General features: G+C 38.8%; 1 protein-coding gene across 1 annotated transcript in view; it reads left to right on the forward strand.

Moving 5' to 3' along the window:
• The window catches only part of LOC111863392, a 118,281-nt gene that overhangs the window by 62,135 nt on the left and 28,816 nt on the right, over nucleotides 1-27,330 (forward strand). The window lies entirely within an intron of this gene.

Here is a 27,330-nt window from a genome sequence, read left to right on the forward strand (position 1 = left end):
AGAATACCACGATATGGCTGCCCATACCATGATCGAACCCCCGCCATGTTTCACTCTTGGCAGCAAACAATCTGGATCGTAAGCTTGGGATGGAGTTCTCCAGATGTAAACTCGGCCAGAAGTCAGAAACAGTGTGAAGGTGGACTCATCCGACCAAATGACCGTCTTCCATTGCTCCATAGTCCAGGTACTATGACTTCGGGGCCACACTCTCCTCTTAGTGGTTTGGAATTGCAGCTAGTCCAGAAATACCCTGCTTGTGGAGTTCCCTTCGTACTGTTTTGGAGCTGACAGGGTTTGTGAGCGTGACATTCAGTTCAGCAGCCACTTTTGCAGCTGTAGTCTTCTTATTTTTCGTCACAGTCCTACGCAATGTTCGTCTGTCTCGATCACTCAACACACATTTACGTCCACGCCGGTATTTATCGGATGCGGCTTTTTCAGTCCTCCTGTATGCGGTCACAATCTTGGATACTGTGCCTCGCGAAACACCAAAATCCTCGGATACCTTGGTTACGGAAGCACCCACCATACGGGCCCCAACAATTTGACCGTGTTCGAATTCTCTTAGCTCTGACATGATGTACTAAGAACTGCACAGAATACTGTCTCGACAACAGACGAAGCTTGCAACGTATTGCGGAGGTTGTACAGGTAGTGGTGTTGGGCAGATATGACAGCGTGACCTACAAACGTCGCTAAAATAAATACTTCAATTCAGGCATGCATTTCACGAGGTTTTTCCATATTTTTGTCCATCCTTTATATGATACAAATAAGACACTCCGGTAAAAATGCACAGCTTTTAGATTGTAAAACAAGTAGTACACGCGGTTTCCATCATCCACTAAAGGGTGAAGGTGCGTCGGTTTGCAGAAATAAATAAACACATGTTGCAAGCCTTCAGCTCCTGCTGTTGGGGTCACTTCTCTTCCGGCGTTGTAATATAATCCCATTCGAAAAATTCATTTTATTTCCTATGATTTATTCAGAAAGGGCATGCAGTTACATTGACCCGGACGTTTCGAAATGATGATGACTTTGCACCCCAGAGACATACATCTCTCTGATAAATGCGATTATCGAAACTTCGCTCCTGGCTGTTGGTTCGCGGCAATATTTCTGTGTTTATGCTCCATCGTTTCATTTACAAATCAGGTCGGTTTAAAACTTGCCTAGAAAAAGGGAGCCCACAATCGCTTACGTATATTTTTAAAATTTTTATTCTCAAGTATTAATGGTTAACATTAAAGCCTAATAAATTAAACGAAAAGTAAGCACATTCCCTACTACTTGGAAAACAAGATCTCCTTCTTTCAGTGATTTCTCTCCTCTTGCTCCCACTTTGGAGCATAAGGCTGATTTCTCAGTTTCACTGAACATTTTTACAGACGGTAGGACTCCTTGGATGGGTGATCAGCTCGTCGCAAGGCCTCTACCTAAACACAGGAAAACACAAAAACTCACCAAACATCCATGCCCTGAGTGGGATACGAACCCACGATCCCGGCTTCCGACCGAGCGAAGACAGTATATGCCTTAGACCTCTCGGCTACCGTGACCGGCTCTTTCAGAATTAATATAATGAAACTCTATGCCTTTTTGCTTAGTTAATTTCTTTAAAGTTGAGTTGTGACTTGTCAAACATTAATAAAATTAAATAAAAGATAATAAATCAAAATTTAATTTAACCCAAATACAGTTAGCAGTATTTTCTGCACACCAGCTTCGCGATTTATCACCACGACTGAGAAATGAGACCCTCATTCCTGAAAATGAAATTCACTCTACCAGTATCCGATGAAGATGGTTGCTATAACCCTATCCATTCTCTGGATGCAAACACATGATCCACACGTAGCGTGCTACAGATGTGGTAAAATCTTCATATTTAAAGAATATTACTCGAGAAAATGTACAAAATTAAATTTATCCCCTTAAGAACTTTTCTATGAAGATAAACGGGTGATTGTATGTGCAGAAACACGAATTCTTGACCTCGGCACTAGATGAGTGATCATCTTCAACCCCCGGCCTCTTTATCCCCGAGAAGAAGCCCTAGGTACCTATTGGCTGGGCCCCAGAACTCGTCTGGACGACGAGGAGAGAACAAAAATCTTGCCCTTACCAGAATTTAACTCCAAACCCTCGGCCTTCCAGCACGCAGCCAGGCGCTATTTCGACTGCGTTATACCAGTTTCATTCATTCATCTGTAATCTGTCAAGACGACAGGTCCACAGTCTCTTCCAAAAGAGTTCCTCCACTTGATGCGATATAGAGCTTTCTCCTTCAAATGAAAATATCCTCTTCTGTCTCCAAGGTCATCCAGCATCTTCTTACGTCTTCTTCCTCGTCTTCTTGTCACTTCTATCCGCCCCTCTATATTTCCTTCAATAACTATACCAGTTTATGACAAGATAAATAACTAATTAAATTTACACAGCGATAAAACTACGATTTTATTAATTCTACTAATTTATTAGTCATTTTACGCAACGGCTTTTATTTAAAAAATATAGCCTTAGTTTCAGTTCAACACTTTTGTAATATTCTTCAATGTCTTCACGGTTGTGTTCGTAACATCTCTTGCGTGACTTACATTCCAGATAAAAAAAAAACATATTTGGTTAAAATTCATACATGACAGACACCAAACGTAACGACAAAATGCCATTCTTCAATTTAGAAACCTGAAAAAGCAAAATTTGTAATGCACTATGCTGCACTTCTTTAAGGCTGTTCTAATTTTTCTGTACGCTTAAGGCGCCCTTACAACCCACAATTATGTCGCGACCTGCAACCTAAATTGCACAGCCTGCTTTGACAAGCTACTTTGTGCATGAGGTTGTCCATGCCATCACTGGATTTCTTGCTAAGGGGTAGTGTACATGAACTTATAATAAAAGGAAACAGGATTGCATACGACAGGTATATAAGTAAACTATACCACGTACGTCGTTTTTCATTTTCAATTACGTTTGCCTTTCGGTATTCATACATAATTCAGTCCTGCAAATGTGTATTTAATCATCATAAATACAGTCACAGAACACAAAGGGCAATGTATGTTTTGTGTTCATTCGTCTGAATTCAGCTAATCTTTCATTTTCTGCCATTACACATTTCATCGATTATATCTTATCGAACGTTTTGTTAAATATTTCACAGAGGTTTAAATCACACTGTCAAAACTGTCACTCAGTGCGCTGAAAATTGAATAAAGTAATCCAATCAGGATTTGTGATGATCAAAGTGAGGGGCTTTCTGCGAATCTGGCCAGAGACTTGAGCCTCCACAAGCCACTTAATTCAATATCAACATAAGTTTATTTAAAGGAAGCGAACTGGGATACTGCTTAGTGCTCTGTCGCTGAAAGACTGTAGAACCCGAAGAGGAAGTAATCCGTGCGGAACCAATAGACAAGAAGGTGACTGAATTGTTCTTCGTGTCTTGATTTTGCAACTCCTGCTCCGTGATAAACTTGATTTTTGTTGCTCCATAGGTTATTTAACTATAGTATATTAACTGTAGAAAGTAGTGTCAGATGGGATAAAAAAGATAATTGTGAAAGCGAATCTCAAAGATAGCGATGTCTACTATCCAGACATTTCCTGCAGGGGAATTATCTATGAGAATGTGGATCAGAATATGATTTATATTTGTATCCAAGCACTGTATCTGCTGGATACAAATCTGAAGTGTTTAGCCTTGAGCATACCTGCTCGATCCAATGTGTTTCTTGAATACTAAGTTAACACATCCCTCTGAAGAATGGTAAAATTTTAGCAGACTACACGGCGTAAGAGTCCAGAATACAGCAATCTTCATATAGTTTGAAGAATACCGTATTCTGCGATGTCGCGTCATGTAGATCTTGTGTGAATCGACGTTTCGGAGGTGAGTATCGCTTCCATCTTCAGGGTAGAAAAATCGGCGAGGGAGGAACCAGCGTGAGCAAGTGGCTGCAGGCAATAATTTCCTCAGAAACGTCGGTTCACACAATATCTACATGGCGCCACATCCCAGAAAACGGTCTTCTTCATAGTCACCGCCGTGAAAACCTCAGATCTTACATTAATTCGTTTGTTAATATTATCCTTTCTACGTCTGTCTTCCCTCTTAAACCCTTCAGCCGGAATTTTCCAGCACATATTTTTATGCATTTCTTACGTCGTCACCATTGTTACGTGGGCCGATACACTCAATCTTCTGAAATTTAGAAGAAAATTTTCATTGTTAAAAGGTTTATTGTGTATAGTTTACAATTATTTATTACATTTCCCTTAGAAATGGAAAAACTAAATTTATGCCTGTGCTTAATTAACATGTCATGATGACAAAGGAAGAAGTTAATATACAACAGGGGTGGATAAAATAATGGAAATACTAAGAAACTGAGGAATAGAATTTGTTTAGGTTGGTTACATGAACGAAATTTAGGTGGCAACACTGAATGTTTTTTTATTTGTTTACACTATCTAGAGTTCGTGTCAGTGCATTAGTAATTGTGTTGAGTGGCAGTCCGTGTGAAAGAATAAGAAAATGGGAGACTTATCCGACTTTGAAAGAGAACAGATATTTGGTATGCGTTTAGCTGGAGCATCTGTGACAAAACTGGCACATTATTAGGTGTATCGAGAGCGAGAGTTTCTAAGGTTATGTTGGCATACACAAATCATGGGAAGACAACATCAGCGAAGAGAAAGGGTGGGCGGAAATCAACATTGATAGGAAGAAATCGTCGTACATTGTGAAGGATTGTTTCGGAAAATGACAGAACTACTGCAGCAGAACTGCATATTCATCTTCAAGACCCTGTTTCCACAAATCTGTCCGATGTGAACTTCACAAATCAAACATCCATGATACAGTAGGGCTGTAATTGTTAAACCTCTGGTTTGCGAAATTAATGCTCAGATGAGTAAATGATGGTGTCACGATTACATTAAGGGAGGAAAATAGACTGAGGGTCTTTGAGAACAGGGTGTTGAGGATAATATTAGGATCGAAGAGAGATGAAGTGACGGGATGTTGGAGAAAACTGCATAATGAGGAACTTCATAACTTCTACTATTCTCCAAGTAAAATTAGAATGATCATGTCAAGGAGGATGAGGTGGGCAGGGCATGTTGCACGAATTGTGGAGAAGAGAAATGCATATAGGATATTGATGGTAAACCAGAAGGAAAGATACTACTGGGAAGAACAAGGCACAGGTGGGTGGACAATATTAAAATGAATCTTAGAGAGATAAGATAGGATTGTATGAATTGGATTGATTTGGCTCAGGAGAGGGTCAGTGAGGGCTCTTGTGAACACGGTAATGAGCCTTCGTGTTCCATAAAATCCTAGGAAATTCTTGAGTAGCTGTACAATTGGCGGTTTCTCAAGAAGGGTTCGGCTCCATGAGTGAGTGAGTGATGTGGAACCATATAGAAATCACAGTTCAATAGTGTAAGGTTTGTCTGTGTATCGCCTGATGGTGGCGCCATGAGCCGAAACAGCTAGCGACTCTGTACAACCAAATTAACTGCGTATGCACAGTGGAATGTGAGTGATTTATTTGGTAATTGTTTTGGTTGTGTCTGACAGGTAAAATGAAAACTCACATATTTGNGGCCGAAACACCTAGCGACTCTGTACAACCAAATTAACTCTGATATGCACAGTGGAATGTGAGTGATTTATTTGGTGGTTGTTTTGGTTGTGTCTGACAGGTAAAATGAAAACTCACATATTTGTAACCCTAAATCAACTTGAAGATATTCTTCAAGGAGAATGGTACACAATTCCACTAAAGACTGCTCAAAACTTGTGCGAGTCTATTCCAAGAAGGAATGCCGCTCTATTGAAACCAAAACATAGTCCAGTGCCACAATAATAAAGAGATGTGTACGCTGTCTGAATCGTTTCCCTTACCTTGTCTAAACCCTATATATATAATACACATTCTTTGTCCTGGCACTAGATGGATGGATAAATAACATGAATGATAGGCCTATTGTATTTCTTGACATTATCCATCATCCTGTTTACATTTAAAATGCATCCCTGTTTTATTTAAAACAAATTAATATTGTAATAATAACTGAGTGTCTAACTTGGATATGCTACGTGCGGCTGATTTTGCAAAGTCGGAAATTGCATATTGAGTTCTGTTGGAGGATTCGATGCATTTTGGAGAAATCAAGACCTTTGGCATGTAACACGACTAGGAAGGGTTTTATGGTACTGAAATCTCTGAAAGAAAACAACGAAATAATATATCTACAAGCCGACAAAGGAAACTGCACGGTTTTGTTAAACGAATCAATATACAAGGAGAAGATATCCAGATTTGAGGTTTTCACGGCAGTGACTATGAAGAATTCCGTCTTCTGGGATGTGGCGTCGTGTATATCATGTTAAGAGACGTTTCGGAGGAGCGTATCGCCTCCATCTACAGGATATAAGAAATCCGCGAACAATGAACCAGTCTGCAGCCACCTGCCCACGCTGGTTCACCGCTCACGGATTTCTTACACCCTGAAGATAGAGGCGATACGCTCCTCCGAAACGTCGGTTAACACAATATCTACACAGGGTCACATCCCAGAAGACGGTATTCTTCAAAATATATACAGTCTACTAAAATCATGGGTTTAAATCGGTGAAAATAAACATGTCATTTTAATCAGTAACGCAAGAGCCCTAAAACTGCAAAAAATTATGTTACAAGCATGAGAAAATATATGGACCTTCATTTTCATAAGTAAAGGTATTCCCTCTAACTATAAACAGTAGCTGCATCACAGTCTTTCATTACGAAAATCGAAGCTGCCTGGTATTGCACGAAAGGAATATCCTGCAGCCGGAATGCTACTCCTTATTCTTGTCTGTCTGTTTCATACAACACATGGATACACAGCCAGTTCAGGGCGACAGACTTAGAAACTGGGACTTCCAAGCATGTTTTTCCGTAATCATACAAAAAAGTAGGGGTGTCGGGGTGGTAGGTTTAGAAGATTGAAACGTTTCATAATAATGTGCGACAAGGGGATCAAAAGGTCAACTGGAGATTACGTAATAATTACGGAGGCTTCAGTTTAACCCGCGTAGTGGATCGAACTGCCGTATCTTGTGGCTATACATGATGGGTGATATAACGGGGCATTGTGATCAAGAGTGTGCCATGTAGAACTCGTCTGTGTTAGGGGCGGAAGCGTAGAGATATCCATTGGGATATTCTGAATCTTGGATATCTCATTGCAGACATCTTTCATTCAGAATATTTCCTAAGGCAAACTTTCGTGTGCAAAGTTTCCTCTTTTCTGCTCTACTGCAAATACCTTTCTCCATTTTTACACTTAAGGATTGACTGACTCAGGACGAGATGTTCGGTGTTTGACTTCCGGCCATAGTAGTTCTCTTCGCCGCTGCCTAAGACTGACCCTTGCATCCGCTAAGTTACTTATTGAGTTAATAATGGAAACTGTTTTCATGACTGACACAACACAAGAGTGAAGATGAACACATATCTGCATTTTATGTCAGGCTGAAAAATACCTGGATTATAATTCCAATCCAAACATATTTTCCTGACGTGGTGCCTAATTATATAAGGACAAATTTATTTTTATATATGCTTTATACACATACTATAAAAATTTTAGGAACTTCGTATTCTCTGCAATGGCGAAGCATTTCATGCGGTGTTTGCCGAATTTAGGCAAGCCAAGATCTAGAAACTATGCTGTGAGATTACATTTATTTTATGTCTCCAGAAAACGTTTAGGAAATTTGTCATTCTAATGCATTCTAGAAGTGATGATTTCTATTTTAAGGGAAACTTGTATTAGTGAAAATTCTCTTGTTGAAGGTGAGTAGTAACATATCATTTAATAATAACTCAATTAAATTCTTTATTATTCACGTGCCGAGTCAACAGCTACCAGGCCAATTACAGACAGTGCACAGTGTAGTTAGAAGTAATTACATTATGGACAAACACAATATAAAGTCAAAGACAAATAACAGGCAAACACTAGAGGAGAAGCACATTAATAGAGAAAGTACAGAAACAAATAAACAAAGGAAAACGAGGAGTGGTAAAAAGAACATGATAACTAAGAACTACATAACACAAAACATTAGGAGTATGAACAAATATTATTAAAATTTTAGGTTGATGAGTATGAACGTGATTGAGAGATACTGCTCTGATTGCAAATATGCCCACCACCTTGGCAGCACAGGCTCTCCGAACAGAAGGACAGTGTTCATAATAATAATAATAATGTCCTCAGAGAAAATTACGCTTGAAATAAAATACGCATCTAAATACGGTCTTAACAATTGCTTACAAAATTTCAAATTGAATATCGTTTAGATCCCTAAAGAATTCTTTGAAACATTGGCATTTCTGATTTAGATGTTTAGTCTTGCACACCTTGTCCAGCTGCAGAGGGTTACTGTTTAGTAACTTAAATTATAGTTATTTTAATATGAGACTTCGTATCCATTACACTTGAATCAATCTTGGAATGACAAACCTTCCAGTATAAACAAGTTTAATGTAAATAATTCATTGATTTTATGGCGTTACGTGTTATGGCGTTATGGCCTTTCGAGGCCGCCATCAGAGGCCCGATAATAACGGGAACTTGTTTTAAATTTGCTGTAGATCTTAGTATAATTTTAAGTTATAAAGACGTAAACTATAAAAAAAAAAGTACAAATTTTAGATATTTAAATACGGCGTTTAAAAGCGTCTCTTATTTTTTCTGTGATCACCTCAAATATCTTCAGTCCAACACGCAAACTAGCACCGAACTTCTCCAAAAGGGAGTACAGACACTGAAGAAGAAGCAACAGAGAAGTCCTATCATTCAGCTAATGCAACATAATGCAAAAAATATTTTCTTGATCATATTTAAAAATCTGCAATTTTAACTTATTTTATAGTTTATGAGAGTATAATTTATAATTACACGAAGATCTATAAATTGTAAAGCAAGTCTCTTTCACTGTAGGGCCTCTGATAAAAGTCCCGAATGCCTGAAAAATGTAAGGCCATGTAAATAATTGAATTACTCATGTTAAATATATTTACACTGGGTGGCTTATCATTTCAAGAATAACTGACCGTTCTTTGTCTATATGACTTCTGTTATGGTCAAGAAATTGTTTTCTATTCTGATAAGTGTCATCGTACTTATATTATTTTCACTGGCTATCAAATGAGAAAAACTGGCTTCTGTCATGTGGATGACAAGAAATAATGTATAACTATTACTTTTTTGGAGACAGAAATTTATTCGAAATGCATGCCCTAGTTTTGCTGGCAATAGGCTGTTTGTTATGAAAATTTTATTCCATTTTTTATCTGTACGAGATTTTCAAGTAGTTTTTTCGCTGCCTGTTTGTCTCTTTCTCCTCTTTGCACAAATAACATAAAGCTTGGACTTCTCGCCCCTTATTTTCAGCAGAATTTATCGTGACACTGATGGGCCCACTTCCTTCATTTCAGCAGACATTGCATTGAATTTCATTAGAGAAAGATTCCATTCCAAGTTCGTCTCTTAAAAGATATTTCGTCTGTCACATTAACTCGAGACTTTTGTCTGACTGAATGAGCGATTTCCTGAAGTTCCTTATCCTGTTCAATATAACCCGACGTATTTAATTAAATAACTCATTCTTAACATTGCAACTAATAAACCTCTTCATATCTGACTAATATTATCTACAAACATTATGTTTCCAGACATTATCCATTGCCCTGATTTTATCTAAAACCCCGTCCTGTTTTCTTTAAAACTAACGTTTCAGAAACTGGATTCTGTCTCCGTCTTCAGGTAAAACCCATTCAGTTGGGCACAATCGATAGAGCTAGTCTCTATCTCGGGACATTTGCACCGGTTACAAGGTAAAGTATAAAATCAAGCAAAACATAAACCATCTCTGAGAGCTAAGACAAAATATTGAAATATTAAAGACTCCACACATATGAGGTCTAATTTGTATATGGTAGATCTTATTTACTCCAGTCACGGTAGCAGAGCGGTCTAAGGCATGCACTGTCTTCGCTCGCTCGGAAGCCGGGATTATGGGTTCGAATCCCACTCAGGGCATGAATATTTGTGTGCGTTTTTCTGTGTTTGTCTACAGGAAGAGGCCTTGCGACGAGCTGATCACTCGCCCAGGAAGTCCTACCTTATGTGTAAGATCTAGAAAATCCGAAGTGAACGGAATTCATGGAGGTAGGCCTAGGCCCACTGGGGCTGTAGTGCCAAGGAAAAAAAAAAGATCTTGTTTACAAATATTATCTTTTATTCATTAGCTGTATAAATAGTAGATAAATCTCTCTAAATACTCGTATATTTGCTGTGTATCTCCCACGTTGGTGATGTGTTTTCTATATTCTGCTGAATACTCTGCACAATAATGTGGCTTGACAACAGCACAGTTTATCATGAACGAATTCACGTCCAGGCCAGTGTTGTCTGCAGACTGGAAATGACTTAATTTGGAAATTCACTGTAGTATAAATGACGCTTCTGTAAACGTAAATACGCCAAACAAATCCAGGCTTTGTTTAGCTACAGAATTCTCACAGATAACAAATTTTCTGACAATATCTTCTTGCTGGCATACGGCGGTGTATTCTCCTCTGGGCTGAGAATGAAATTATGCAAATCCATCTTAACAATGTGAATTAATATCAAAGAAAAACAATGGTTATACAGAGAATTTGTATTTTTTATCAGAGCTGCACATAAAAATGTTATTCTTATCAGATGATCAATGTTCTTGTACCAGTTGGAACGTTTCATGTTCATGCGATCACGTCCACCGCCCCTGATCAATACATGCGTCACATCAAAACGCCCACTTTACAGTACGCATCAGAAAAAGAAGTTGCTAACATTATGCTTTGGAAGAACGATATAAATTTATTTTCGCTGTTAACACATCTTACTGTCTGAGACATCGTTACTTCTAACAAAGCTATAATTGCATGGATCACAGACCTCCTTGAGAAGATACTGGTCGCCCTTGTGGCTAAAAATATCGGTCGTTTATGGTGCCAAAGTTTTCATTGTCATGTTCAAAAGAGGCTACCACTCGACCCGTAACTGAACCCAATTTGATCCTCTGGCGTTAAAAGTTTAATATTATATACCATGTGTAATTATGCTTCACATAAATTATATAAATTTTATTAAACTTCCCTCTTCAGTAGTACCAGTTTCGAGGTTTTCTGGGTCAGTCAATCTATCCGAACTCTTCATCAACTAAGAAATTAGGTATGCATATATATTTTTAAGCAACCTTCAAACAAAATTTCGAAATGGTCACTTTAATTTCGAATATAAACGGAAAATATATAGTCGAAAATATTATAAATTTACTTTACAGATTTCAATATAACAACTCACGAATTTTTGCTGTCAGTATCATGATATTTACAATTGTGAGAGGTAATTCATATGTATATAACAGATTATTACGTTTCTATTTTCTCAGTGCGAAAAAAATTCTAATTCTACGATAAGGGTGTTTGCATTTGTGGTTAGGTTTGAGTATTTCACGATGTATATTCATTCACTGATATACAAGACGGGGCATGCTGGTAGACTGGTGGCATAAAAGCAATTTAAAATTCTATTAAGGAACATATTTACTTGACAGCCTGTGTGGTTTCCTTGAAGTAGCTGTTGTATTTGAATTTCAGTTTTATTAGCCCAAATTTATGTATTTCCTATGCTTATAAAAAGAGTGCATGTCTGTTTGGTTTGACTGTGTTTTGTACACTTCCATACCGTCTCCCATAGTTTGATCACATAGGCTATTTATAAGGCAGATGATGTCCAGAGGCAGGTTTCAGACAGTACAGCACTAGAGGCCCAAACGTCTAGTGTCAGTTTCCTTGAAACTGGCTTTCTAGGTGAGACGGGCTTCAGAAGGAATCAATTTCGTGGCCCAAGCAAAACGGTTAGGACCAGTGAAAGAAGCAGCCTGTTGCCAGTGTCTTCGCATCGATTTCTTTGAAGAGACAAATCCCGGGAAGATGGTTATTATTATTATTATTATTATTATTATTATTTGTATATGTGAATTGGTGCCTTGAAAAGGGAACAGATTTGCTACTGGTAATGCAATGAAATTCTACACTGAATATCAACCTTCGTTAAGAAGTTGTACAGAGGTACTAGTTGTGAATACAGTTGCTGTCTTCATTGCTCTAGCTGCTGGTCCTCGCCAGCATAGTTAGAAATCGAAATGTGTTTCTAGGTACTAGGAGTACATGTAACTTAACATCTACAGATTTCTGGACTGGTATATTCACCTGTGTCCAGCAATATGTCAGATAAGTAATGATCAGTCAGAGGGCTTGATAATAGATTGGAGGCGGTGACCGGATTTGAAAGAAAGCGTTTGCGGAAATACAGATACGTTACAGAGATGAATTCTTCCAAAATATTTTTACACATAAGCGATAAGTTATTTCGGGGAGTTGTGTATATTTTTTACCAATAAATGTTTAGTATTATTACATTTTCTATTGTAGTGTACTGCACAGTAAAATACAAAACAATCACCTTAAAAAAATATGAAAGGTTCGTATTCAGAACATCATACGTTCTGGTCCATATAATATCTCCTTGAAATGTCAATAACTGAAAATAACACCAATATATTATTAGGTTAGTGGAAAATTAAATGTTTATGTTATTTTACTTGTATATTTGCTATTCAATATTAAACTGCACACTGTAAGGCACACAGACAAACCATCCGATTATATTTTAAGGTGGCCGAAGTGCAGAGCTAGGCTAGGGGCTACGTCGAAACGATAGGACCTCCTTCGTTCAAATAAATAAAGTCAGTCGACTTTAGGGTAAATTTAAGTCTCTTGTTTCGGTGATGGAACGTGACTTCATTATTTAGGACCTGAAGTGGTTGTGTGGAGTTCTATTTTCTGGGGTGGAAGACATTGTAGTCTGTTGAAATCGACGAATGTTTCGCAAGAAAATTTGCTTCTGTCTTCAGGTTTAATAATAAGGAAAGCAGTTAACAAGTACGAGGCAGTTATACATCAGTCCACCCAGTTTTTTATTTCTATTTTAGTATTTCTTTCTTTCGATATTTCAACTATTTGTTTTACCAGCAAATATTCATTTTTTAAGACAGCCTCCTCATGCATTTTATCAGAGTTTCAATATTAAGATCCGTCACTCGAAGTAAAATAAATAGCGCCTGTAATCTGAGTACTGCTAAGCTCTGGTCTCTCTTGCAGAGCCCACAATTTGGGAATGTTAGAACCATACACAGAATGATTAAATAGCTGACAAAATAAAACATTAAGCTGAATATAATAACTTTGAATAGCTCAAAACTATTTTTTTATTTAATAATTAACCTATAGGGAAATTATCTACCGAATATATTTACACAATTTCATTCTAAGAATCGTCTGTTTTTCTTATTATTCTTATTGTTTTCTTATATACATGTTATACATGAGAAACTATTCTGATAGTGAAAAGAACTTGTTTCAAGATATTGACAAATTTGCAAGATCTGAGCCCCTTCAGTAAGAAAAGTGATTTATTGAATGCCGTATCTTTGTATGTATGAGTGTGTACCTCACTAGAGCCTGGGCGATTGGACATATTCCATTCATATTCGGATATTTAAGAGTTTATCCTTCATATGTTTGTGCCCTGTGAATACGGAGCTTCTAAGGGCCCTTCAAGGGGGCCCAAAGAAAAAATTGTGATTTTCTGGCAAAGGTTCTAACGATTTTCATTGAAATTCAATAATTTATGGAGATCATCTTTCTATACAGAACGTAATCTGCCTGAAAAATGTATGTTAGCTTTAGGAGGGTAACATTGTATTCACGAGGGCCAAACACCAAATGTCAGTGTGGTTGAAACGGGCTTTACCGCTCGAAAGATTTTTCACTCTTATTCTCTAAAGGCCCGTCCACATTACTCGTGCTCGTGCGTCAGAAGCTTACTGCTGCCGGAAAATCAGGATCTGCAACTGATATCTGTTGTGAAGAAATGCAAAGGCTTTGTATGCAAACCAGTTTGGGCGTCCACTTCGTCAGCTCCAGATCCTGATTTTCCGGCAGCAGTAAGCTTCTGACGCACGAGCACGAGTAATGTGGACGGGCCTTTACCAACATCTTTGTACCAAGTAACGATTGAATTCGTTTCCAGGATAACACAGTCAACGTCATTCACATAAGAGAAAGTACGTGCAATACCCCAGGGTGAGTTACAGGACAGGACCTCATATGTATTGTAACATCTTCCTCCTGTGGTTCTCTCTGTCAGTGGTGGCTGTCTAGTAAATCAAGCCCAGTTTCTGAACTTGGCTTAACCCAGAAATTCTCCAAACAATGTACGTGTACTTAGTTAGTTATTGGAGAGGGTGGATTTCCCCATGCACTGAGACCTGTACTGGTCCATTGTGCTTCCCTCTATGATTTCTACCAGCCTCTATATCCTACCGGTACTGATGCTTAGCATCAGTCCCGCCCAGCCAGCGAGACCGGCTCTACTGGCTGAGAAGTACCTATAATGCTTCCCCCATCTACCGGAGGTATCAGTGATTGCTGTTGAGCGGGAAATGTCCTTGAATTTAGCTCAGTGACCTCCTTTGGAGATATGAGGTTCTTTTACGTGCCGTAAAGCTACGACACGGGACCCACGGCTTAAAGTCCCTCCCGGAGGACTTGTTCCCTGAATTTTTCCGCCCTTAAAAATTCCACGACCTCCGCCGGGTTTGAACCCGCGTACCACGAGTCATGAGGTGGGAACGTTACCTCTAGACTACGGAGGCCGCTTACGTGTGCTTAACTTTACGTACTTAAATTGTTTATTGCTCTCTTTCAAATCTCATTCTTATGGGATTAGAAACATTTTGGGACATCGAAGCCATATTTTGAATGATCTTCTCGTGCCTATAACTTCCGGTTTGCATTGCAGACCAGTTCGTTATTATGAATACTGCTCAGGTTGCCTCGCCTTTTCATTTTTCAACCGCTTGCGTTTTATTTACTAAAAAACACTTTTCGTCTCTTGTGAACATTCATTCCACAGCGTTTACTGGTATTCTCCACCACTTTGATACAACTTAAAGAATAATTTCGCAGCTACGTTAGCTTAAGATGAGGTTCACTTCCGTATAATAGTTTGGGAACAGCCATTGCTTTATAAATTTTATAAAAACAGCTATTCTAGTCTCCTAATGTAATCTAGACTTGCATTTTATCCAAAGTTTCAAAAGGAATTTTAAATTGGCTCTTTCATTTTACTTAAACCAAGGAAATCAAATTAGATTGCAGCAGTCTCATATAACCTAGGTAATTCGTATGTTACGTAGGACACTTCTGCACGCACACGCTGCCTATGTTGGACACAGCGTGAAATTAAAGCCAGCGATTCAATCAACTCGGCTGTAAGAAGACTCGTGTTCAGCTCTGCTGTTACAAAGGCCGCACTCTGGATGCTAAACTCTTGATGGGGTTACGCTAAGCCTTTGTGCTGTGCTGACACCAAGCGCAATATTACATTGACGAGGCTAGCTACTTTGTGTGGCCGGTTGTTCGGTTTTTTCAAACTTCAGGTAGCGTACATGTTTCGCCAGTTTTTTTTTTTTTGCGTTAGTGCATTACGAGAAAATTAAGAGGAATTATTCTTTTAAGGTTTGTGACGTTAGTTGATTCATTACACCCCAATTATCTTAGGAAATTTCCATTACTTTCTTTATTTTTAGTATATACGATGTCCAGAAAGTTTTATCTTCTTATCCCGTGGTCAGGTGACTTGTTGTCATTTTGCTTATAAATACCGTATTTACGCATGTATAGGCCGCGTGCGTGTATAGGTCGCAGCACAATTTTCAGACAGAAATTATAGAAAAAATAATTTTCTTGGAATATTATTTCAGGATTAGAACATCCTGTATTACTATTTATGAATATCATTTTTTTTTAAATTAAGTGTGATTTCGAATATTTCGAATATAAGCCGCACCCCAGTTTTCCTCTTGAATTTTTGGCAAAAAATGTGCGGCCTATACATGCGTAAATACGGTATATTTTTTTAATTTTTTAATTCCCATATTGGGGGTTGGAGTCCAGCTGGGTTCACTCGGCACGTCGGCCACAGATTGGCCTATTGTACCTGCCTCGAGTGATTATGATGATGGAAAATTCGGTGGAATGAAGATTGACAAGGGAAACCGAAGTACTCGGAGAAAACCTGCCCCAGCGCCACTTTGTCCACCACAAATCCCACTTGACTAGAACCGGGCTTGAACCCGGGCCGCAGCGGTGGGAAGCCAGGGACTAACGGCTTGAATTATGGCGCGGCCTTATAAATATTTCTTACTTTTCTTTCGTATTTTCGGTGTAGTTAAAATCAGAAACTACTTGAATGGTAAACGTTCAGAGCTACCACAAGTTCTCTAGATAACTGTCAGTATGATGGCAGTTATTGGCACAAAAACGTAAGGACAGGAAGTCCCGTAACGCTATGAATATGACTTATACTTGATAAAGTGGACTGTACTCAAATTGACTGCCTTATACAGAAAATCACGGGACGACTACTTTACTTTACGCAACTTCTGCGCAAGCGATTCTTTCCAGAAACTTTTCAATTGGTATACCACTTAAACCATAGAGTATATCTCTTCTTAGGTTCTGTGGCAAATACTTAAAGAATACTCTTTCATAAACAAAATATTTGTGCTCCGAATTCTTATAATATTGATATTAACGTTTCAAAGTCAATTAAAACATGTATGTAATGTGCATATTCAGCGTGTGTAAGAATAAATATGGAAATTTTACAGTATCTTAATGTGCTTATGTGTGGAATTTTCGATATTTGATGAAAATTGTTAGCTACCTGAAACAAGAACTTGTGATCAAGCCTAAAGGACTTGTTGTCTGACCAAGCCAACGAATACTGTCTGCTTAGCATATTTAACGCTTAATATATACTATGTTTAGTTGGTTCATTTCTACAGACAAAGTGTTTTCTCATGTTGCCTGTGTAACCAAGAATATGTCTGAAAACATGACAATGATGAAAATACAAATGTGTTTGAGGGAAATGGACCCAATATTAGATTAGAAAAGACGCTGTTTATTAAATTAATAGAAACTAATAATTTGCCGACTGTACATATCACTGCCGAAGGATGAAAAGCCTAAAGAAATAATCAAATATTATACATTACTAGGTATTTCATTATACACAAATCATGTTTTTCATATTCAGTTCCTGTGTGGTATAGTACATAATGTACACTCATAATAATTTCCATTACATCAAAGGGAATATTGGCAGAGTAATCCAACAGAAAACTCAGCCATAGCAAATGAAATATAACTGTGTGTTCTTTGTGCGCTAATATGCATATTAATAATAACATGTTATGGCATTTTTTATTCACAAAGCCGGATACTGAGACATACAAGGCGATATACACTACAACTCTTCAAGCATATTTCAAGCATTTAACGATGCTCTTAGATTGTACTTTATGAGCAACAGAAATTGCACCCTTCAACAAAATTTGGTTAAGGATATTAAAATATCTTTTCTTAATACTGAATGAGGATTTTATACCAACTTATGAAAGTATATAGCAACATTGGTAAGCTTAAGGACGATTAAAACATAGAGCATAAAGGATATGATCTTATTTTATTTTAAGGTAGTTCGTCATACCATGAATTTGTATAGGCGTTTGTAGAAAATTATGAAACTACACTCAAGAAAATAATTTTATGACGATTGTTTTCCGCATTGTAGCGTCTCCATAAATAGATTTATGTGGCTTTGACTGACGAGCGTAAAGACGGTTGAAGAAAATAAATGATTGTAAGGAAGGATGCGACATTAATTTTAAGGCCCTATCCTGAATCTACATTTTCATGTGTTCTTTTTTATTGCTAGTGGGGTGGGCCTAAGTCCCTTGTACTGAGGTCACTTCTGGCCTATTGTATCAGTCCCAGATGATAAGTGAGAGTGATTGTGGAGCAATTGGTGGAATGAAGATTGGCAGGGAAACCGAAATACTCGGAGAAAACCTGCCCCAGCGCCACTTTGTTCACCACAAATCCCACTTGACCAGACCCGGGTTCGAACCCGACCCGCAGCGGTGGTAATTTTCATGTGTTAGTGACTAGACACAGGATTTAGATTTCTAATAGGATTTACTGGAATCTTATAGCGCGTAACTAGAGGTAATTACATAGCTTCACAAATCCACACACACTACAAATTACTACAACAAAAATAAGATTTCTATATTTTCACCAGGAGCAGTTAGGTAACGTCTCCCAAAAATGGATATTCCCTTGCTTGCGCTCTTACGACCTTGCTGGGTGGCGACTGGTACGCAATTAACTCTCAGTAACAACTTGCTCTCAGGTCCTCCTAGCCACGACTGAGCACTCATTGGCCGTCGCTCGCTCTCAGTTCCTGACTGATAAATTGCTGCTGGTCTTCGCCAGTATAGTGATTCTTGTTTTCGAGTCCCACGAGTCTCATGACCACAATATACTCTATTCTGGGAGCCTTCAGACTAAATTTCCCTACAGCCCTCGATATATATAGTCCGGGCTGGATCGCACAGAAACAGAGCTTCCAGAAGTTGCTCTCTTGTCGAGTGTATAGCCATTGCTCAGATACGTGTAAGCAGTACTTACCTGAGCCGGAATAGCTTTGACAGAAAGGCGTAAATTTGAGTCTTGAAGATTGTAGTCCAATTTTCGAAGGCCATCGAGTTCAGACCAATTGTGTGACCCACACATTCACATATTTTTGGTGGTCCGGGGGGGGAGGAGGGTGGGGAGTATTTTCTGTGGTTAAACAACCGGACCGGCAGTCAAATCATTGCACCTCCATTTAGTGCTGAGGTTAATCCTAAGCCCGTGATATGCTTTTATATTATGGAAGTAATACAATATATTTATTTCCTCATACAAAATCTTTGGTGAGTTGGGACAGCTCAGGCAGTAAATTAATTTGCTGAAGACTGAATAATTGATGTTCATGTCTTATTTAGTGGGTACCCGTGGTAGAGCGGTCCTTACGTGGAGGCCATAACTCATTGCATCGAGACTAGGTATGAGCAGAACTTTACTCCACTTCAATTTATGACTTTCTGGTGTAGCGAAGATATAATGTTTTGACAGAATATGAACATTTGCTAGGCAACGGCCGGATAAACACTACCTAAAAGCCGAAATAATAGCAGAAGTGAAGTAATTTTTGCTAGGCAACGGCTAGTTAAACATTTGTTCCCGCGGCAACGTATGTTAACAAAGGCATTCCCGTGATAACATGAAAGAACAGAGGAACTGTAAGATATGGTGACTTCTATCTCGGCTTCGTGGCGGTTATAAAAAGAGTTGATACATACATTCAGAAGTACAAAGCAGAGATTAGTGAGAGATTAGTGAGAGGTTCTTCATAGAGCATTCGTCAGAAAGGAGTCGTATTTCATTCAGAAGAATTTCATTGCGTTAGCTACCATAATTAACTGTAAATGTAAAGAAGTGCCAATAAAGCCAGAACCCATTATTGTTAGTCACGCTTACCCCGTATACATGACAATATATTCGTCTCTTTTCATAAAGCATGTAGATCATACAACTATCTTTATTGTGTAACGTAAGGAATAATTCACATTACCAAGTTCAATGGAAATCCGTTCATGTATGCCGGCAGTAGCGCATGCGCAAAGAGGGACTGCAAGCCACACGAACCGAAAGTAACAAGTTGGCGACGCGCTACTCTGAACATGTTCAAAACATTAATATGCAATATTATTATATATTTAGGCGTCCTTTACAGAGAGAGTGTACAATGAACGCGTGTTGGAGAAATATTCGTCTAACCATCTCCACTGTTGAACATAATTTATGATCGTATGCAGTGCAGAATCTGTAATGTGGATCACGTTAGACAACCTGTCATATTGATCAGACTAAGAAACCTCTAATGTTGATCCGTATATAGAACCTCTAATATTTATTATGCCGATCACAGTGGCCGCGTGGTCTAAGGTATGAAATGTTTTCGACTGCTCAAACTCTGCGATCGTAGGTTCGAATCCCAATGAAGGCTTAGATATCTGTGTGTGTTCATTCTGTGTTTATATATATATATATATTGTTCTGTGTGTAGGTAACGGCCTTGCGACGGGCCGATCCTCCGTCCAAGGAGTCTTGCCGAGTGTCTAAAATTAAAAATCTCAAGTAAAGCGAAGCCCTGTGCTCCAAAAAGGGAGCAACAGGAACAGGTAAATAGACAGATATATAGATAGATAGATGAGTGTTTGTCATGGTTAGAATCTATATTGTTGGCTCCGTCAGCAACAGGTAAACAGCTTCAATAGATTACCAGCAAGGTGGGAGAGGCCTTGCAAATTGCAAAGAACATGTTCATAATCTCAGTGAGCCGACCCACAATAAACATTACCATCCTGTCAGCAGCATGTCAGAATGTATCGCACAATACTTTGAAGTGTGTCACAGGAAGGAAGCTCGTACATTGGTGGAGTGCAACACGTCTCCAGACAAGAAACGAATTATAATCAAACGAACAGGATCTGAAACATGATCAGAGACATATCAGTCAACTTGAACGCAAGTAAACATTATATATTATTAGTACGAGGGTAAAACGACAGACATGTTACATTTCATAAAACACCGGCACTGCTCGATACTAAGAAGAATGCAAGATCCAATATCTGTAGCCTGTCGAATAAATGCCATTCACATGCCTTCAGATGTCAGATCAGTGAAGGACTTCCTGTTTGAATGTCAGTGGATGAAATACTCGTACATTTGCTGTCTGCATGTAACATGACGTTGCTGGTGACATTTTTCATAGTGCTGTATTTTGAGTAATGAATGTCACATCGTTGTTAACGGTTACTTTATTATTTAGTCACGTGTATTAACCAACTAAATTCACGGAGCTTAGCCCTTCTTGAGAATCCGCCAGTTGTGCAACCATTCAAGAAATTCCCAACATTTTATGGAACCCGGATATTAATTACCATGTTCACAAGATCTCTCCATTGGTCCCTATTCTGAGCCAAATAAATCCAGTCCATAACACACCTTCCGATATTTCTAAAATTCATTTAAATATTATCCACCTACCTACATCTTAGTTTTCCTTTCTCTTTGACTTTCCCACCAATATCCTAAATGCATTCCTCTTCTTCCCCATGTCTGCTACATTCCGTGCCCATTTCATCCTCCTTGACTTGATCATTCTAATTATATTTGGAGAAGAGTACAAGTTATGAAGCTCCTTATTATGCAGTTTTCTCCTACCTCCTGTCACTTCATCTCCCTTCAGTCCAAATATTCTCCTCAACACCCTGTTCTCAAACACCCTCAGTCTATGTTCCTCTCTTAATGTCAGAGACCAAGTTTCACACCCATACCGAACCACAGGCAAAATTATATTTTTGTGTGTTCTGATTTTTACGTTTCTAGACAGCAGACGAGAAGACAAAAGGTTCTGGACTGAACGGTAGCAAGCATTACCCGAATTCAATCTCCTCATAATTTCCTCCTGATTTTTTTCAAATTAGCCGGCAGTCTCCTAATTAAACAACATTACTTTACATCACAGTAAATTCGCATTTCAGATGGGGATGCTAAAATGGACGTCACTGAAATACAGAATCAGACAAGCATGGAACGGAGCAGTAAAACTGTATAATGGAAGCGACCTTCACGTTTAACGTCACGAATGTTTGCCCGTAAGCTGGATAGAGAATCGATAACCTCTCAGCTGTGTTGTATCGAATTAACTTATCGATGCGGATCGCACGCAACTCTGCGCGCTCGCTCATTGATTACTGCATGCCAGCGTGCCACACATTTGCCATTAACACGTGTGTGGTTGCAGCAGAAACCATACGTTCACTAATCCGAAAAATTCGCAGTCCCTCTGACAACCATCCTTCCCCTTTCGCTCTCTTAACGATCAATCAAACATTATGAATGCACGGGAAGTCACCATCGAGTGGTTGCTATATTCTCTTTATTCGGGACCTGCCGAGTTCGAATCTAGATCAGGTACTCTGTTATCCGGAAGGAAGGTTTTCATACGTTCGTCTCTCCAAGCGAATTTTAAGATGGCAATTTAAAACAGGCCACTAGAGCTACTTCTCTCTTTTATCCAATTTATCACTGACAGACCCATCCTGTCATCCGATGTTGCATGACCAAAGCAGCTGAAATAGCGTAGATAAACAACCAAGAATTAGCTACCATCCTTCCACCCACTGATATAGCATTTTACACACCTTGTCTACTGTTGACGAGAGATAGCAGCAACTGCATACAACAAAAACCCTAACCTGGAAAAGTGTAATTTAATTCACACCCTCAGATCTTGTGCTTTTTTAATATAATCCTTAGGTCTTCTAAGTCTGGCCTCCCTTCACGCTATGCCAGCTAACTTGTGTAATAATTTATCAAGGTCATGCCTTTATAATGTTCCACTCATCTTATTTTCCTTTCATATTACCGCCTTGTTTATATTTCGTTAGTCATATGAATTATGTACTTTTCTCTCTTATGCAAATATTTCCAATCTATGTTCCCTCCTTAAGTTGAGAAACCCATATGAAACAAATCCCAAGACCATATAGGCCTAACGTTAAACTACATATTGTGGTGAATATGACCATTGCTCGCCAGCGGTTTAATAAGATTGTTCATGCTGCCATGAATAGCCGAGGGATAAACCATTGCTTGACAACGGTTCGGTAAGCACGTTGCCGCGGAAACGGCTAAGTACAGAGACACTGTAAGAAGCGGTAATTTACGTATATTCGGTTCGCCTGGTAGTTCGTTCACTTCATGAGATTTCAATCATTCGGTATTCGTAAGACAGTCGTAATTCAGTCATGAGAAGTTCAGTGTTCAGCTGTGGAGAGCGCTAACCAGAGAACACCGGAAGCTGAAGAATCAGTTACTTAACAACTGACCGTTTGCGGCCAATCAGTTCGTCCTGGCGACAAGCTCCCCTGAAACTCAAGACCAGCGATTTTTTCAACTGCATCCTTGCGGTCATAGTCCTCATGTAACGTCCTCTCTGAAGAGAGGATTGGTCTGTCGTTTACAATTGCTGCTGGTCCTAGCCAGCGCAGTTATTCTCAGCTGCGAGTCCCATGAGAATCATCATCATAATTTACTATTTTAGATTCGAGACTCCCCCAAACTAGACGAAAATTTCCCTTATTTATATCCCACAGGGTGTATAAGTTATACCCGTAAGCATTAGATCGCCTCTTATGACTCGCAAGGCTATGATGAAAGTTTTCGACAGTTGCCGTTCCCTAGTAAAGGTCTTTGTCTAGTTGTTGTTTCGCGGTCGTTGCCTCGCAACGGGGTCTACGTGGCACAATGTTTATCATAAACACTGTCGAGTTCAGATTCACAGGAATCAGCAATATCCCGAAGACTAATAGTTATGGGGAGGTGTTCCCCCAACAAAGTGACATCCAGTGTTATGGAAGTTAAACTGTACACCTCACAATTATACATTACGTTTATAGAACAATTAAAGCGAACGGGAAAACGTTTAGTTTAATACTTGTTATTTCCATTTGATCTTCTCGAAATTCAGGGTGAAAAATTCATTTTGTTTCTAATGACCAAAGTTACCATTTTTCTTCTTTGTTTCTGAGCATTCACTGAGGTAAAAAAAAAATGTGACGGAAGCGTCACACCCCGTCTGAATAGAGCGCCGAACAAGCTCTTTACATTGTTCATTGTGTAACGTCGAGATGACTCTGCGAGTACATGTTTACCACATTAGAGCTCACACAGAGCTTTCGGTCTCTGTGTCGACTGAGGAAAAGGTATAATAAAAAACAACTCTCGCTTTAACAGAGCTGAACTGCTGAAATGCTGGCTCCCTTGTGTTTGTTCAGCATAAACAGTTGAAGCTCTGGACATTGTTACCACAGAAATAAAGTGGAGCGAAGCAAATACTGTCCCGCACAACTGCAAACAACAGAACTGCGTCAATAATGGAAGGGAACAACATATTAAATTAGACGGATCGCGTGTATTGCGCTTGCGTGCGCTGAACCAGACAGTTCATCGAAATATATATACATGTACATAATTTTTAAAGCATTACCTGAGATATGTATAATATATAATGGCGACACGCTTTCGTTTACACTTCATGTGTAGTAGCGGAAAGTCTGATATCCCTTCACTCCGTAACCGTGGGGCGCTTCAGAACGCCATATTTTGCCACTAGATAGAGCGCTTGTGTTATTCCATTATTTACAACTTGGTATGCGGGAAAGTGTGCAGGACATTTTGGTCAGTAGACATTTGGACAGCTGTTTTGTTTATGAATTTTCACGTGTGTTTCGACATTACTTGCCTAAATTTGAGATCTGAGTTCGAGACAAGTATGTTCCATGAATCCTTTCTCTTTATTGGAGCTCGATGTACGTTCAAGGGAAGGTGTAATCTTTCTCGCAGCTATTTCACTTCTGCTTTAGTAACGAAAATACAATTTCATACGAACTGTGTTCTCAGTATCACTGCAGGGTCTTAATAATGGCAGCTCCGGACAAGTTGCGTTGTTTGATGCTATATCAAAGCTTAATCGTACATCTTACGAACCACAGACTTCGAGGGTGAATTACAGGAAAGGGAACGCGGAAGGACAAGGACAGGAAGTAAGCGGTACGGAAATTAATGCCAAAGGAAATGCCCGTATAAAAAAGTCCCTTGATCTATCAACTTGCCAAAAAGGTGCGATTAGGATAGGTTGGAGACAGAAAGACGTGGGCCTGAAGCACAACTGAACCTGAAATGAAACCGACATAAAACTTTTTTTTTTGAAGAGAGCAAAGCACAATTGGTGAGTCACATTAGGGAGTAGACACGGCTTTAAAGGCCTTCTTAAAGAATGAGTTCTTGAAGGAGGAACATAGTTCTGCAGAAGAGATGCACAGTCCCTATAAATTTAATGACGAAAATATTTCTGCTGGTAAACACTTTGACTATTATCTCACGAACAGACATCCATAGTCATGCATGCGAAATGCCGAATCCACAAGTTTAATGAGAGCAGTAGGATTCAAAATAATTTTGGTTTCAGGATTTTCCTTAGCAGAACTTCATGGCTTGATGAAGAAACATTCTTTTGCTCCGGCTGGTGTATTCAGTTCAAAAGAAACGGGAAGTGTCATATGTCCATATTAACAGCAGATTGGTCCTTTTTAGAGGCTGAAAGCTAACGGGGAAGCTGACATCAGCAATGTGACATTAATATTCTGTATGAATGCCGGTGGACAATTTATTCCACCTCTCTTCATTTTTGTGGAAGCAAAATTTAATCAAAATCTCATATTAAATATACATACCAAGGTTTTAGCTGTTGCCAAATCACATGGATAGATAAAACGCGACATTTTCCTTCCTTGATTAAAAGATTTTGAAGCATGTTCACACACTGACAAATAACCCTGTCCTTCTGATTGAGTTTGGCCATAGCAGCCACGGGTGTTTCAAACCCATCAATTGTATACAAAATAATATGCTCACGACTCACAAATTACAATATTTCTACAGAACTTATACGGAATCACTCAAATTATCCAAATGTCGAAGTTTGTTTGCACGTGGAAGGAGGAAATGTCTTGACAATAACTGAGTGTCAGATAGCAGGTGTTGTGTAAGAAGCACTTATTAAAGTATGCAGAAAATCTTTTCTTGAACAGCGGCTTCGTGATTGAACAGAAAATTTGTCAACGATATTAACGTTCTGCCTTCTAAATGACGCACAAACTTCAACTTGCACTTCTCAGACCCGTGTTCTGACGTTGGAGATGATGCATTCGCTCCTGTCAGCAAGCAGTACGCAACAAATACGAGAATTTCCGAAGAAATTATCAGCACTTCCTGTTGGTAACCAGCACAGACAAGCATCAAGAAAAGATGGAATGTTGGAAATTATTGCAGCTAGTCCATCAAAGAACGTGACTGAGAGGAAACAAGGTAGCCAACAAAATAAAGATAAAGACAGTCGAAGAAAGAAGTGGGTTGCGAAGAAATGGTGAGAATGTAGGAACAAATTTCGTTTGAAATGGGAGATTGTGACTGGAGTAGAAGACAAGACACTGCGCATCGTCATTCTAGGAGAGCCATTCTCTGAAGATTTAGAGCAATGTATCAGTTGTAAGGGGTGGGAACACGAAAATTGGGTTCAAATTGAGAACTTTCTGATAACTCTCTCTGCGACTTCTATTAATGTAGGGATGAGTTTATGCTAATTTTAAATAATTAGAAAACATCACTTTGGCATGTCCGGGATTAGGGAAGAATACTGGGGAATCAACAAATACAACATTTTATATTTAAGTTTTCGTAGTTTAGGTTTCCTATTCTTTTTATGTATTTGTATTAATTTTACTTCCAAATAAAATTTCTTATGTATACCGATATATACAGGTCTTCCTTAATGATAGTATCACGGTTTATTTAGGTGAGAAACGTTCAAACTAACTGCTTAAATTTTAGTATAAATCTTCAAAATGCAAATAATGCACATTTCATTTGGCGCAGGACACATTTAAATGTCTGTACAAATATTATCCTTTTGGACATTATCCATCGTCTTGTCTTTATCTAAACTCGTCCTGTTTCCTTTTCAAAACACAACATTTCGGAGTCTTGATTCTGTCCCCGTCTTCAGGTAAAACCTACTCAGTTGGGCCCAGACCATAGAGGTAGAACCTATCTCCGGAGACAGGCCCAAATGAGTAGTTTTCACATGAAGACGGAGACAATCCAGGTTCGAAACGTTGTGTTTTGAAAAATAAACAGGACGATTTTTAAATAAAAACAAGACAATGGATAATAACAAAATATTTGTACCAATGTACCATCGTCACAAACGTTTAGATCGTAATTAAATATTTGTGATTGTTGGAAAACTGATCCATGGCAACAAAACGCGATATCCGTACTGATAATAAACAATCTACCATTGCACATGATGCTGAACCAGTTAAAACCGTCTTACTTCTCTGCGAATCTCAATTCCCTGAGATTTTCTAATGTTTCTGTTATATTTGTTTCTCTGTCATTCGGGCCAACGTACCGTAGCCGAAATTCTGTGTGTAATCCTTTCCTTCCAATCCTAGCCAAATTCCCGGTCCATTGCAGCCTCATCCACTTCACTAGCAGCATTAATAAAAGGTAAAATAACTAATTAACTAATTAAGCACTAAGCCATGAAGGCGAA

The sequence above is a fragment of the Cryptotermes secundus genome, unplaced genomic scaffold (assembly GCF_002891405.2).
Source record: "Cryptotermes secundus unplaced genomic scaffold, Csec_1.0 scaffold568, whole genome shotgun sequence".
Classification (NCBI taxonomy): domain Eukaryota; kingdom Metazoa; phylum Arthropoda; class Insecta; order Blattodea; family Kalotermitidae; genus Cryptotermes; species Cryptotermes secundus.